This window comes from Geotrypetes seraphini, chromosome 2 (genome assembly GCF_902459505.1).
Source record: "Geotrypetes seraphini chromosome 2, aGeoSer1.1, whole genome shotgun sequence".
NCBI classification, from domain to species: Eukaryota; Metazoa; Chordata; class Amphibia; order Gymnophiona; family Dermophiidae; genus Geotrypetes; species Geotrypetes seraphini.
In genome coordinates this window covers 12,331,988-12,346,090 of record NC_047085.1, presented here as the reverse complement: position 1 = coordinate 12,346,090, position 14,103 = coordinate 12,331,988, and the positions used below count along the sequence as shown (strand labels likewise).

The 14,103-nt window shown below is 49.4% G+C and overlaps 1 protein-coding gene across 3 annotated transcripts in view; it reads right to left on the bottom strand.

The window, feature by feature from the left end:
- Positions 1-5,319, bottom strand: part of TSTA3 (tissue specific transplantation antigen P35B) — a 43,702-nt gene extending 38,383 nt beyond the window's left edge. Inside the window, exon 1 of one of the 3 annotated variants that reach the window (XM_033934225.1) lies at positions 5,163-5,319. The gene's annotated coding sequence lies outside the window, so the exon portion shown is untranslated. Of the gene's footprint in view, positions 1-4,981 lie in introns of all 3 variants that reach the window. The other 2 variants (XM_033934226.1, XM_033934224.1) reach the window with 2 other exon arrangements.
- Between the last annotated feature and the right edge of the window lie 8,784 nt (positions 5,320-14,103).

The following is a 14,103-nucleotide window of genomic DNA, read 5'->3' as shown; positions in this document are numbered from 1 at the left end:
TCAGGCTCTGCACCCAGCCCCCTTCCCTCCATCCCTCCCCTGCACCCTTCCATCCTGAGAAGGGAGGAGAGAGAGAGAGCGCGAGAGTCCTGTACAGGTAACAGGTGAAGAGCCTACCCTGAAATCCCCTAACGTATTAGGCCAATAAACACAACTAAAGGCCTAAGATGGCTGAGAATGCTCTGACTAAAACTGTCAAGCCTTTGCACAATCTATGCTTGCTGAAATCAGCAACCCAAGCGAAAAATGAGCGAGTGAAACGAAACTTATTCTTTTACATGGCAACTGGTGTCACATCTGCTGTAATGCCAGGGAAGTGGATCTGAGAAGGATGAGAACATGTCTTAACCAAGAATATGAAAATACATTATTTTGCAAGAATATGCTGTGATGGGCAGGCTTTTACTGGACGATGGCTTGAAGTTGCTGATGTGGTAGATTAAAGGGGCATATGCGGGAAAAGATAGATTTTCTGGTAAACAGGACATGCATATGGTGTGACACAGATATTATGAACCAATTAATAAACTGATGAATGTAATGACGTTTGTAAGTGACCAATAAAAACTAACAATATGATATGTGCCAACGTGGCCTCAAGCTGTCAAGAATTGTATAAGAGACGGCCTTTGTGATTGTGAAAGCAGAACAGACATCAGAGGATCCTCAGGCCTGAAGATCACATTCTGTTACTCTATATGCTGAATGATTTATTCTTGTAAGCTGGCTGTTACTGATTTGTTAATAAATATACTTATTCATTGATACCAGTATATAGCGTGAGGTCTCTATCTCAGGGTAGGCCTAGACAGCTGGCCGACCTCATTCCCCTGACATGCCCAGCACCTTTCCATCCCCCCCTTCTCTGTCAGGCTTTGCAACCAGCACCCCTCCAACCTCCCCTCCCCTGCCAAGCTCTGCATCAGCCCCCTTCCCTCCATCCCTCCCCTGCACCCTTACATCCTCTCCTCCACCGTCAGGCTCTGCACCCAGCCCCCTTCCCTCCATCCCTCCCCTGCACCCTTCCATCCCCTGACAGGCTCAGTACCCAGCACCCTTCCATCCCCCCCTTCTCTGTCAGGTTTTGCACCCAGCACCCCTCCATCCTCCCCTCCCAAGCTCTGCACCAGCCCCCTTCCCTGCACCCTTCCATCCTCCCTTCCCCCATCAGGATCTATACTCAGCACCCTTCCATCCTCCCCTCCCCTGCACCCAGCCCCCTTCCCTCCATCCCTCCCCAGCACCCTTCCATCCTCCCCTCCCCTGCTTAGTACCCAGCACCCTTCCATCCCCATCAGGCTCTGCACCAGCCCCCTTCCCTCCATCCCTCCCCTGCACCCTTCTATCCTCCCCTCCCCCATCAGGATCTGTACTCAGCACCCTTCCAGCCCCCTTCCCTCCCCAGCACCCTTCCATCCTCCCCTCCTCTGCCAAGCTCTGCACCAGCCCCCTTCCCTCCCCAGCACCCTTCCATCCTCCCCTCCCCCATCAGGATCTGTACTCAGCACTCTTCCCTCCATCCCTCCCCAGCACCTTCCATCCTCCCCCGTCAGGCTCTGCACCCAGCCCCCTTCCCTCCATCCCTCCCCTGCACCCTTCCATCCCCTGACAGGCTCAGTACCCAGCACCCTTCCATCCCCCCCTTCTCTGTCAGGTTTTGCACCCAGCACCCCTCCATCCTCCCCTCCCAAGCTCTGCACCAGCCCCCTTCCCTCCATCCCTTCCCTGCACCCTTCCATCCTCCCTTCCCCCATCAGGATCTATACTCAGCACCCTTCCATCCTCCCCTCCCCTGCACCCAGCCCCCTTCCCTCCATCCCTCCCCAGCACCCTTCCATCCTCCCCTCCCCTGCTTAGTACCCAGCACCCTTCCATCCCCATCAGGCTCTGCACCAGCCCCCTTCCCTCCATCCCTCCCCTGCACCTTTCTATCCTCCCCTCCCCCATCAGGATCTGTACTCAGCACCCTTCCAGCCCCCTTCCCTCCCCAGCACCCTTCCATCCTCCCCTCCTCTGCCAAGCTCTGCACTAGCCCCCTTCCCTCCCCAGCACCCTTCCATCCTCCCCTCCCCCATCAGGATCTGTACTCAGCACTCTTCCCTCCATCCCTCCCCAGCACCTTCCGTCCTCCCCCATCAGGCTCTGCACCCAGCCCCCTTCCCTCCATCCCTCCCCTGCACCCTTCCATCCCCTGACAGGCTCAGTACACTGTACCCTTCCAACCTCCCCTCCCCTGCCAAGCTCTGCACCAGCCCCCTTCCCTCCATCCCTCCCTAGCACCTTTCCATCCTCCCCTCCCCGTCAGGCTTTGCACCCAGCCCCCTTCCCTCCATCCCTCCCCTGCACCCTTCCATCCCCTGAGAGGCTCAGTACCCAACACCCTTCCAACCTCCCCTCCCCTGCTCTGCACCAGCCACCTTCCCTTCATCCCTCCCCAGCACCCTTCCATCCTCCCCTCCCCCATCAGGATCTGTACCCAGCACCCTTCCATCCTCCACTCCCCAGTCAGGCTCTGTACCCAGCCCCCTTCACTCCATCCCTCCCCAGCACCCTTCCATCCTCCCCTCCCCCGTCAGGCTCTGCACCCAGCCACCTTCCCTCCATCCCTCCCAGCACCCTTCCATCCTTCCCTCCCCCATCAGGATCTGTACCCAGCACCCTTCCATCCTCCCCTCCCCTGTCAGGCTCTGCACCAGCCACCTTCCCTCCATCCCTTCCCTGCACCCTTCCATCCCCTGACAGGCTCAGTACCTAGCACCCTTCCAACCTCCCCTCCCCTGCCAAGCTCTGCACCAGCCACCTTCCCTCCATTCCTCCCCAGCACCCTTCCATCTTCCCCTCCCCCATCAGGATCTGTACCCAGCACCCTTCCATCCTCCCCTCCCCTGTCAGGCTCTGCACCAGCCACCTTCCCTCCATCCCTCCCCTGCACCCTTCCATCCCTTGACAGGCTCTGCACCCAGCCCCCTTCCCTCCATCCCTCCCCTGCACCCTTCCATCCCCCGACAGGCTCAGTACCCAACACCCTTCCAACCTCCCCTCCCCTGCTCTGCACCAGCCACCTTCCCTTCATCCCTCCCCAGCACCCTTCCATCCTCCCCTCCCCCATCAGTATCTGTACCCAGCAACCTTCCATCCTCCACTCCCCTGTCAGGCTCTGCACCAGCCACCTTCCCTCCATCCCTTCCCTGCACCCTTCCATCCTCCCCTCCCCCATCAGGCTCTGCACCCAGCCCCCTTCCCTCCATCCCTCCCCTGCACCCTTCCATCCCCCGACAGGCTCAGTACCTAGCACCCTTCCAACCTCCCCTCCCCTGCCAAGCTCTGCACCAGCCACCTTCCCTCCATCCCTCCCCAGCACCCTTCCATCCTCCCCTCCCCCATCAGGATCTGTACCCAGCACCCTTCCATCCTCCCCTCCCCTGTCAGGCTCTGCACCAGCCACCTTCCCTCCATCCCTCCCCAGCACCCTTCCATCCTCCCCTCCCCCATCAGGATCTGTACCCAGCACCCTTCCATCCTCCCCTCCCCTGTCAGGCTCTGCACCAGCCACCTTCCCTCCATCCCTTCCCTGCACCCTTCCATCCCCTGACAGGCTCAGTACCTAGCACCCTTCCAACCTCCCCTCCCCTGCCAAGCTCTGCACCAGCCACCTTCCCTCCATCCTTCCCCAGCACCCTTCATCTTCCCCTCCCCCATCAGGATCTGTACCCAGCACCCTTCCATCCTCCCCTCCCCTGTCAGGCTCTGCACCAGCCACCTTCCCTCCATCCCTCCCCAGCACCCTTCCATCCTCCCCTCCCCCATCAGGATCTGTCCCCAGCACCCTTCCATTCTCCCCTGTCAGGCTCTGCACCAGCCACCTTCCCTCCATCCCTCCCCAGCACCCTTCCATCCTCCCCTCCCCTGTCAGGCTCTGCACCAGCCACCTTCCCTCCATCCCTCCCCAGCACCCTTCCATCCTCCCCTCCCCCATCAGGATCTGTCCCCAGCACCCTTCCATCCTCCCCTCCCCCATCAGGATCTGTCCCCAGCACCCTTCCATCCTCCCCTCCCCCATCAGGATCTGTCCCCAGCACCCTTCCATCCTCCCCTGTCAGGCTCTGCACCAGCCACCTTCCCTCCTCCCCTCCCCCATCAGGATCTGTACCCAGCACCCTTCCATCCTCCCCATCCCTGTCAGGCTCTGCACCAGCCACCTTCCCTCCATCCCTCCCCAGCACCCTTCCATCCTCCCCTCCCCCATCAGGATCTGTACCCAGCACCCTTCCATCCTCCCCAAACCCTGTCAGGCTCTGCACCAGCCACCTTCCCTCCATCCCTCCCCAGCACCCTTCCATCCTCCCCTCCCCCATCAGGATCTGTCCCCAGCACCCTTCCATTCTCCCCTGTCAGGCTCTGCACCAGCCACCTTCCCTCCATCCCTCCCCAGCACCCTTCCATCCTCCCCTCCCCTGTCAGGCTCTGCACCAGCCACCTTCCCTCCATCCCTCCCCACCACTCTTCCATCCTCCCCTCCCCCATCAGGATCTGTCCCCAGCACCCTTCCATCCTCCCCTTCCCCATCAGGCTCTGCACCCAGCCACCTTCCCTCCATCCCTCCCCAGCACCCTTCCATCCTCCCCTCCCCCATCAGGATCTGTCACCAGCACCCTTCCATCCTCCCCTTCCCCATCAGGATCTGTCACCAGCACCCTTCCATCCTCCCCTTCCCCATCAGGATCTGTCACCAGCACCCTTCCATCCTCCCCTCCCCCATCAGGATCTGTCACCAGCACCCTTCCATCCTCCCCTTCCCCATCAGGCTCTGCACCCAGCCACCTTTCCTCCATCCCTCCCCAGCACCCTTCCATCCTCCCCTCCCCCATCAGGATCTGTCCCCAGCACCCTTCCATCCTCCCCTTCCCCATCAGGCTCTGCACCCTTTCTTCCCCTCCCAGGCTCTGCCCTCTGTCTCCCCCTCCCCGCCCTATCTTCATACCTCTGCCGATCTGGTGGAGGTGCAGCGGGCAGGAGCAAGCTTTCCAAACTCCTGCCCCGCTGCTAACCGACTGCGCGAGTTGGCGCCGCTTCTCGGCTTCTTTACTAGCTCCCGCGAATTGCACGTGTATTTCCCGTCCTTTGCAGCAGTCTTTCCACGGGTAAGACTGGCGAACTCCTACCTGAAGTCAGCCACTCAAGGTCCAGCAGCTTTCCTTCTCTGGGGCTGGAAAGAGGAAGTTGCGTCGGAGGGGGGCGGGACCGCGGACACCGGTCGCGTGCCACCTGCGAAGGCAACCTACCTGCCCGCCTCCTCCTCCCGTCAATCATTCGGCGCAGCCGCACTCGCCTCACAAGTCAGCTCCGGATCCACTGGGCGGGTGTGGAGCGACTTCCACGTGGTAGGTCAGGTGACCGAGAACGTGGCCGGGCAAGTGCCAGCGTCAGCCCGGGCAGAGATGGAGTGCGCCTGCGCGGAATGAGGATCTCGCTGAACCAATTTGCTGCACAGTTGAAAGTGGGGGGTGGGGTTTGCCACTGGCAGTTATTTTCTTTTGTTTTTGAGATGAGACGGAGTTAAGGGTAGACTAGGGGCCTGCATAGGAACAATGCAAAAACCCAGAATAGGGAAAACTGCAAAAACAGTCAAAACCAAAAGGTTCCCCCTACCCCAAAAGAACAAAATGGAGGATAGAGACAACCAAACCGACCTACTACTAACTAATAAGTGTGAGTGGGATACCCTCAGTCTCACAGCCTGCCTATAGGAACAAGTCCTTAAAGCACCAGCTGTCACAATCGAAACCCACCAGGGTATTTACTTGTGAAACATCCCTGGGTTACCCAATTAAATTAAACTAGTGCACAAAAGTGCTAAGTGAAAATGTGAGAAATAAACCCCAAAAAAATCACTAAAATACAGTGAAATTGAAAGGTCACTTTGGGCAGCCACAAAACTTAGAGACTTGAAGAAAGCACAGATGCTTATTCAGCATATGTGGACCCCTGAGCCCAAGCTGGCTTCATTAGTCCCGAAACCAGGAAGTTACAGAAATATTTATACATTCTTCTGGCTATACAACTGAATTCTAGAAAAAACTTTTCTTAACAATCATTGGTCTTAAGCTCACACTAGCAGGTCACTTATCTAAGCCCTGCAGTCTTTCTGTTACATGTCGTTTATGCTGAGATAGCCATAAGAAGCTAGAATGCCCAAGCTAAAACACCCAGTGCGGGCAGGCTCGAACATGAGATAAGTTAGGTCTGCAGCTAAACATAATTCAGCATTTTATTAAAGAGAAAACTTAGTTCAACACTTAGGAAAACCAGTCCCAGACTCCTTCAGAATGGTTCGCATGTCTCTATCCCCCATTCGGGGGTAAATGGCATTATACGTTGGGGCATTATAGAACAGGTTCCTGAGAATTTTGAAGGAGATAAAATGTCCTATTTACAATGGAGGGAACAATATTGGATTTTTGAATTCCAATCTGTACAACCGTCAGGATTAAATGAGTTTATCGAATGGCACTGCACCATTTGAATGACATTCCCAACATCATCGTTACGGTACGTTGTAGTTTTTCCGGGTTTTCAATCTTTCCCGGCATTATTACGTCAGAAGCCTTGCAGTTATATGCTTAGAGGCATTCTCCTTTGGTTAGCGCCATCTTCATTCTGGATTTTTCATCTCTTGGCTGGTATTGAGATCACAGCATGACTTCACAGCTGATTCCTGAGGAAGGAGGGTTTTTCCCTTTGAAATGGAGCCCCGTTGGACAGGTCAAACTTGAAGCTGGTTATTCTACAGTTTGGACTTATTGAGAAGCTAAGTACTCTTTTTTCACTTCTGTTTATTCTTAAGCCAGCCCGGTTGATTTTGGATGCCACTTACCCCTGAATGGGGAGACATGCGTTAGAATTGACGTCAGGGGGCAAGAATTGGTCGGCCCCACGCTGGGGAAGATAAGTAGGGAGAGCTAAGACCTCGGCGCTGGCCTGTTCCCTGATTACGGGGGTGGTGGCCTGTTCCCCAATGGTGGTGGCTTGAGGTAGGGCAAGGAGAAAGAAAGAAAGGGGGGGGGGGACAGGGAGACAGAAAGAAAGAACGGAGACAGGACACAGACAGAAAGGGGCATGGAGAGAGAAAGACAGAAAGAAAGGGCGGGCATGGAGAGAGAGAAAGACAGAAAGAAAGGGCGGGCATGGAGAAAGAAAGAAAGGGGGCATGGAGAGAGAGAAAGAAAGAAAGAAGGGGGCAGGGTGGAAGAAATAAAAAGTTGGGGGAGGGAAGGAGACAGATGCCAGACTAGGGGAAAGGAAGGAGGGAGGGAGAGAAAGGAAAGAAAGTGATGTCAGACCATTGAAATAGGGACGGAAGAAGAGAGAGATAGAAAGGAAGGTAAGACATGGAAACGTAGATTTTGAAAAGAAAGCAGAAAAATGAACATTAAGTTAATGCCAAAGATGGATGCAAGGCAGAAAGTGAAGACGGAGAGAAAAACAGTCAAAGGACAAGAAGGCCCTGGAAACATAGTTAAAAGCACAGAAAAATAAAGTCACCAACCAACAAAGGTAGGGAAAATGATTTTATTTTTAATATAGTGATTGAAAAGTGTCAGTTTTGAGAAAGGAAAGATATTAAACTTTAAATGTGAGGGCCACAGAAAAAATAGTTAATGACAATTTTGCATAAGGTAAAACTCTTTATAGTTTATAAATCTTTCCTTTTAACTGTTAAAGGAAAGATTTATAAACTATAAAGATTTTTACCTCATGCAAAGTTGTCATTTCATTAATAAGACATTAACTATTTTTTTCTGCGGCCCTCCAAGTACCTACAGATCCAAAATGTGGCCCTACTAAGGGTTTGAGTTTGAGACCACTGGTCTACACCCTCCCAGCCATTGAAGCCTTCCCCAGCCCATCCTCCACCAAAAGGCCATATATACAGACACAGACCGTGCAAGTCTGCCCAGTACTGGCCTTAGTTCTTCAATATTTACTATTATTTTCTGATTCTAGATCCTCTGTGTTCATCCCATGCTTTTAAAAACTCTGTCAGTTTTATATCCTGTCCTCCCAGAAAACTCAGAACGGTTTACAAGTTAACATACATAGCATTAAACATATTGGAGGAGATACATTTTAACACAGTGGAAAAGTAACAGATTATCAATTAGGGGGGGTGTTATCAATTAGGAAATCTTTTTCTCCTTTCTCAATTAAATAAAATGTTTAAAGTAAAAGAAACTTCAAGCCATTAAGCCTTACCTCAGTGGCAGAAAAAGTGATGGAGTTTCTACTGAAAAAAAGGATAGGGATCTTTTTTCAGTCCAATTGGTTACAAAGGAATGGCACAGTGGTTAAAGCTATTACGGTCTCAACACACTGAGGTTGGGGGTTCAAATCCCAAGCTGCTCCTTGTGACCCTGGGCAAGTCACTTAATCCCCCCATTGCCCCAGGTACATTAGATACAGTGTGAGCCCACCGGGAGAGATAGGGAAAAATGCTTGAGTATCTGTATGTAAACTACTTAGGGCAGGGGTAGGGAACTCCGGTCCTCGAGAGCCGTATTCCAGTCAGGTTTTCAGGATTTCCTCAATGAATATGCATTGAAAGCAATGCATGCAAATAGATCTCATGCATATTGATTGGGGAAATCCTGAAAACCCGACTGGAATACGGCTCTCGAGGACCGGAGTTCCTTACCCCTGACTTAGGGTATAAGAGGTCTATAAACACTTAAATAAATAAATAAAGATCCAAGGCAACATGGTGTCCCAGAGGCAAATCATGTCAAATGAATCCGATTGATTTCTTTGATTGGGTAACTAAAGAACCAGGTCAAGGAAATGTGCTGGATTTGGTCTGTTTGGACTCATGAGCAGTTTCAGGGTGGGTCTCATGGGAGTGAACTGGATGGCAGAGGCTAGCGATAAATGTAATTAATTTGGAGGACAAGAAAGGTGAGTAGTGAAGCATTTCAAGGATCAGTCCTGGGTCCAGTTCCATTCAATATAGTTGTGAATATGTGACCACCACCTGAACCCCCCCAAAATTAGGTTTTAATGAATTCTGTTAAACAATCTGTGATACAGCAGTCCAAACCCCATCCTTTTATGTGAAAAATTAAAAAAAGTTACAGATGTTCAAACGTGTAGCTTTTTCTTTTTTTTAATAATTAAATCTTTATTGATTTTCAATTTAAGATTCAAGCATTACACTTGTACAGAAAGTAATAATAGTGAAGTATAATTGATTATACATCCATTAAAGAAGACATTAATTAACTATTTATGCTCAAGTCCTCTCAAATCCTCTCTCTAGATCCAAGAGTTTAGAAACAGCGAAAAAATACCAAAAAATAAGGAAAAATAGAATGTATTATAGCGAGATGCTGAAAGCTACAGCACTGAAAATGAGGTCCCATATTTAATCATATAGGGTTTGAAGGGACACGTCTTGTAATTTTCCATGGAATGTGTTTAAAGCTGTAAATCCAGACTCTGTTTGCCTTCTCTTGCTGAAAAATAGTACAAGGACATTTATGTTTGAAAAGATATGATCTTATCTTGTTGTGAGTGACTTCAATTGTTTTTATAAGCTGTATTTGCAAACAGAAGAGGCTTTGCTGGCCAAGGCTCTTCTGACCTTTTGGACTCCAGTCTTGAGATAGAAAAAATGCTGATTTCTTTAAAGTTTCATGTGACCTGTGTCCATATATGGTTTGTGTTTACGTCACATGCTGACAACACTGATTCATGTAGAATGATATAAAAGAGATGTAAAGCTCATAATAAAATTGGACATGTTTTTGTAAAATGATTTCTGGTCTTTAAGATATGTCCCCAGGTGCACCTGACTTCCAAATGGCAGAGAAAGTATGGGGCAGGAATTGGGACCTAATCCTTTTCAGGGTTCAAGATTGTCCTCCATTCAGACGAGACATTGCCACAAAAGTTGTCAGTTGAGATGGTTCAAAGAACACGTACTTAACAGAGCGATAACACACAATACACTTACATGGATGTCTCAAATAAAAAGTAGCCCCCAAAGATATCACCCCAGGTTTCAAAAGAAGAAAGTCACGGCAGCGCCTGTGTCTCCCGTGCAAGGTCAGGAAACATCTGTATTTTACAATCAAGAAAAATGTTTTTGTCCATGTTTTATCTAATGGAAGCGCAACAGTTATAATCAAAGTTGCTGGTGATGCTAAGTTTTTGCCAGAGATCTCTAATAGTTCTGAAACAGTTAAAGTTTGTTGGTCCAAATTTTTTTGCTGCTCTTCACAAGGTAAATAGTAAAATTTCCACTAAATATCTCTTAAGCATATCTGTAGGAGTTACCATCTCAAGCCTAGGAAAATTAATTAACCTTAAATTGTTACTAGGGGAATTGTTCTCAAGCATTTCAATTTTCCTTCTCAAGTTGGTATTATCTTTAATTAAAGTCTCTTGAAGTTGTTTAGACATGCACATTTCCTTTCTTAAATCATTCAGTTCTTTGTTATGTCCTGTAATTTTGCCTTCCAAATATTGAAATTTAAGAGCAATAGACTTCGCATAAGGAATCTAAGGTTACTTCAGTGGCTTTAACCAAAGAAATTGAAGCTTGTAATGTGGTACAGTGCTCACCATTCTGTGGATGTTCTTTGGGACTTGCCTCCTGGCCAACGCTCCCTTGTAAAGATGAATTATCCCCAGGTATATCCATTAGGGCTCCTTGAATGTGAGCCCCAACCTCCAAGCCTTCCACTGGATCCAACTTGCCTCTGGAGGAGAGAATACCACGGGCTCCAGGGTTTCCCCACCCCTGGGCTAGCTGGTAACCTGAGGTTGTGGGGGGTGGCGCCCTTACATCGGGGCTCAGAGTAACATCGTGCCCAGGAGGAACAACTACGGGTTCGCCTCCCTGTGTCCTCAGCAGGCCACCATCCGATGTCCCCAAGACCTCCTGCATTCGCCTCAGGAGTTCCTCAATATTACCAAGAGGAGGAACTCCGGGGCACCGCAAGGCAGCAGCAGTGCTCCGGCCTCTTCTCTTAGGCATAACGGCAAGTAAATACTACCAAAGAAAAGTTTTTTCGCTAGAGTCGCTAACCATCTTGGATCCCAAACATGTAACTTTTGTAGAATGCTTATGGAACCATGATGTGAAAAATTGGCCATTTTCAACATTATGGATTAGCACTTTAGTTTCCTCGTACTGCATACAACTGTTTTGTTGTTGAAGTGTGGAGTTTAAACTGTTTGGATATTGGAACGTGTATGCTTTAAGAGGGCCAGAAATTTCCTGCTCTTTAGAGCTTATTGGTCTCCATTCTCCCACATTGGACCTGTCTCTGCAGGGTTATTTGTCTTACACAGCATCCTACAGCATTTCAGCCTCTGCACGTCCCTTGGTGACTAACTTCTGGGGCTTATTTGCCCTCTCTCTGTGCTCCTCCATTTGTGGACTCCTACTCTTAGGGCTAGATTCACTAAGGGCACGGATCGGATCTGATCGGTGTCTGGGGGGCTGATTCACGAATCGCCTCTTGCAAATGAGGGCGATTGGAATCACGCCCCCAGCCGACTGCAGGGATCGCTGAATAGATGGTCTGCGTATGCACTAGTCTTCCGTGCCCGGCAGAGCTTTTTACTTTTTTTTTCCCACGAGCCTGTGGTTTTAACCCGCTTTAAATCCGCGGATTAAAACCACGGGCTTGCACTGCAGGGAAGAGAACAGGAGATAGGGCCAAGAGCAAATGAGGCAAAGAGCAGGAGATCGAGCCGAACAGATGGGGCAGTGAGCGGGCAGAGAGCAGGGTGGCAGAAGGCAGGGCAGTTCGAAAGGACCTGAGCGACCGGTCTTCAGCAGTCACTTATTTTTGGATCGGTCAGCCCAGTCGGTGTCCCTCATTTTTCTCAGTGAATCGCTTCCTGCCTACATTTGAATGCCGTTCCCCCCTCATTTGCATGCACGGATCGGAGGATGATCGGGACAGAGGTTAGTGAATCGGGTCGGAGGGAAATCGGGGTCGCTAAGTGGCCAGAACTTGATCGGTGGGCTTAGTGAATCCAGCCCTTAAGCAGGAGAAATCTAGAGAGTTTTGGTTAACTTTGACAGTTCATTTTAATCCCTCTTCCATAGGAACCTTTCTTCAGCTTCTGTGCCTGCTGGGTGTAACTTTGTTTGCTAGCCCTGTTTCCTAAAGGGGGAGGGGAGAAGGCACTTCCCGTTGAGCCTAGGGCTTCAAGGCTTCTTTTGCAATTATTGGTTTACTGTTACTATAGCACTGGAGGGCGTACGCAACACTGAACATTTTGACATTAGACAGTCCCTGCTCGGAAGAGCTTACAATCTCACTTGGACACACAGACATGACATAGAAGGTTGGAGATGGTTTCTTGCTTACTGTGGACCTCACGGCAGTAATTATACTGACCCCCCCCCCCGCCTCTGCCCTCTCAAAGACACCCATAGCTCCTATTTAGTGGAGGGTCCTGCCACACTTCCTGTATTTCATGGCTATTCCTGCCTTTCCCCCTCGGTATCATTCAGCTACAGTTTGCATCTGTCTTCTGCATACCCTGGCCATGGCAAGGCTGTTTTACTTTGGTACTCCTCCAGTGCCACCCCAGAGATGCTCAGGGGTGGCCCAGCCTAGAGACTGAGATTTATTACCTCAGTGAATGAAATTGAAGGCCAGTGAGTGAGGTTTTTCTTGCAGTATAAATTTCTAGAGATCTGCACGTTGTCTCGCTTTGCAAATGAAAGGGGTGCCACAGAATGATTTTTAGCTTTCTTTGGTTTTATGTAACCTGTGATTTTTCAATCCCATCTGAAAAAGAAACAAAACATACAAAAACCAGCTTGTCAGCTGGTACACAGACCATAAAGAACAGCAAATTGACATGTGTGGTAGAGCATCCTAACGAAAAAAAAAACCCTCCCTTTTTACAAAACCGTAGCACCGTGGTCGGCGCTGAAAACCACGCTACAGTTTTGTAAAAAAAGGGGGGGGGGAGAATACTCTAGTAATACATTTTCAAAAGGTCATCTGAGGACAAATGAAACAATATGGAATAAACATATTCACAAACTTATTAATTTTACACTGAATTTGAAATGACATATGGACTTCCATTCAGGACCAGACGAGAACAGCGGGACTGTGCTGCTGGACAAGATAAGCAGGAAGCCGTGTTAATCGTGTCCTGTGTTATATTGCCATGTGGCTATTTTTCGGGCTCGGGATTTTCTAGCTTCACTTGGCTAATAGAGGATGTTATTTCCTGTAGCCTGAGGTTTGGTCTGAATCGACCACCCTTTCGAGGCTGGATTATTGTAATTCGGTCTATTTAAGGTTGACCAAGAAAAGCTTTCAAAGACTTCAACTGATCCAGAATACTGCGGCTAGGCTGATCTTTGCAAAAAGTAAATCTGATCACGTCTCTCCGCTCCTGCAAAAACTTAATTGGCTTCCAATAATTTCCAGGGTTTATTTTAAGTGTATCCAACCAACGCATAGGAGGACTGAAACAGAGATCAATCCTTGCTAGTTATAATACCGCTCTCAGAGACCTGTGCTGTCCTCACACTACAGTGTTCGGAACCGTATTCACAGGTAAATGGTATCTTTCATTGAGTCGGTATTTTCTGTGCAGAAACCACAATCATGCAAGCTCATATAAAGTGCTGAGTGCAATAAATAAATGACTTTAAAATAGATATCAAAAAACTTTTTGCACTTATCTTATAAAGAGCTGGCTTGTAGTTCTTAGTTGTTCGTTACATGGCTAAACGCCCTACGGGACCCGTTTCACCGCAAATAAAGGGCTTCTTCAGGGGTCTTATATTTTAATTAGAAACTGCAATAGAACAACAAAACAAAAACTTAAGTTTCATATAACTATAATAATTTATTTTAAGTGTGCCTGCCTAACATTTAAGATCTTGCCTGGCATCCTCCTCCTTTAATTCCCCTGTCTTGGAATTCTGTAAGATCTGACATTTAACAGATCGACTCCAAAATTTTAATTGTCCTTTCCTTCGTCGAAAGGCGTTACCTACATTGGCAAATTGGGGAAGGCTCTACTTTTCAAAATTACTGAGCTGTGGAATAATTTTCCTATTCA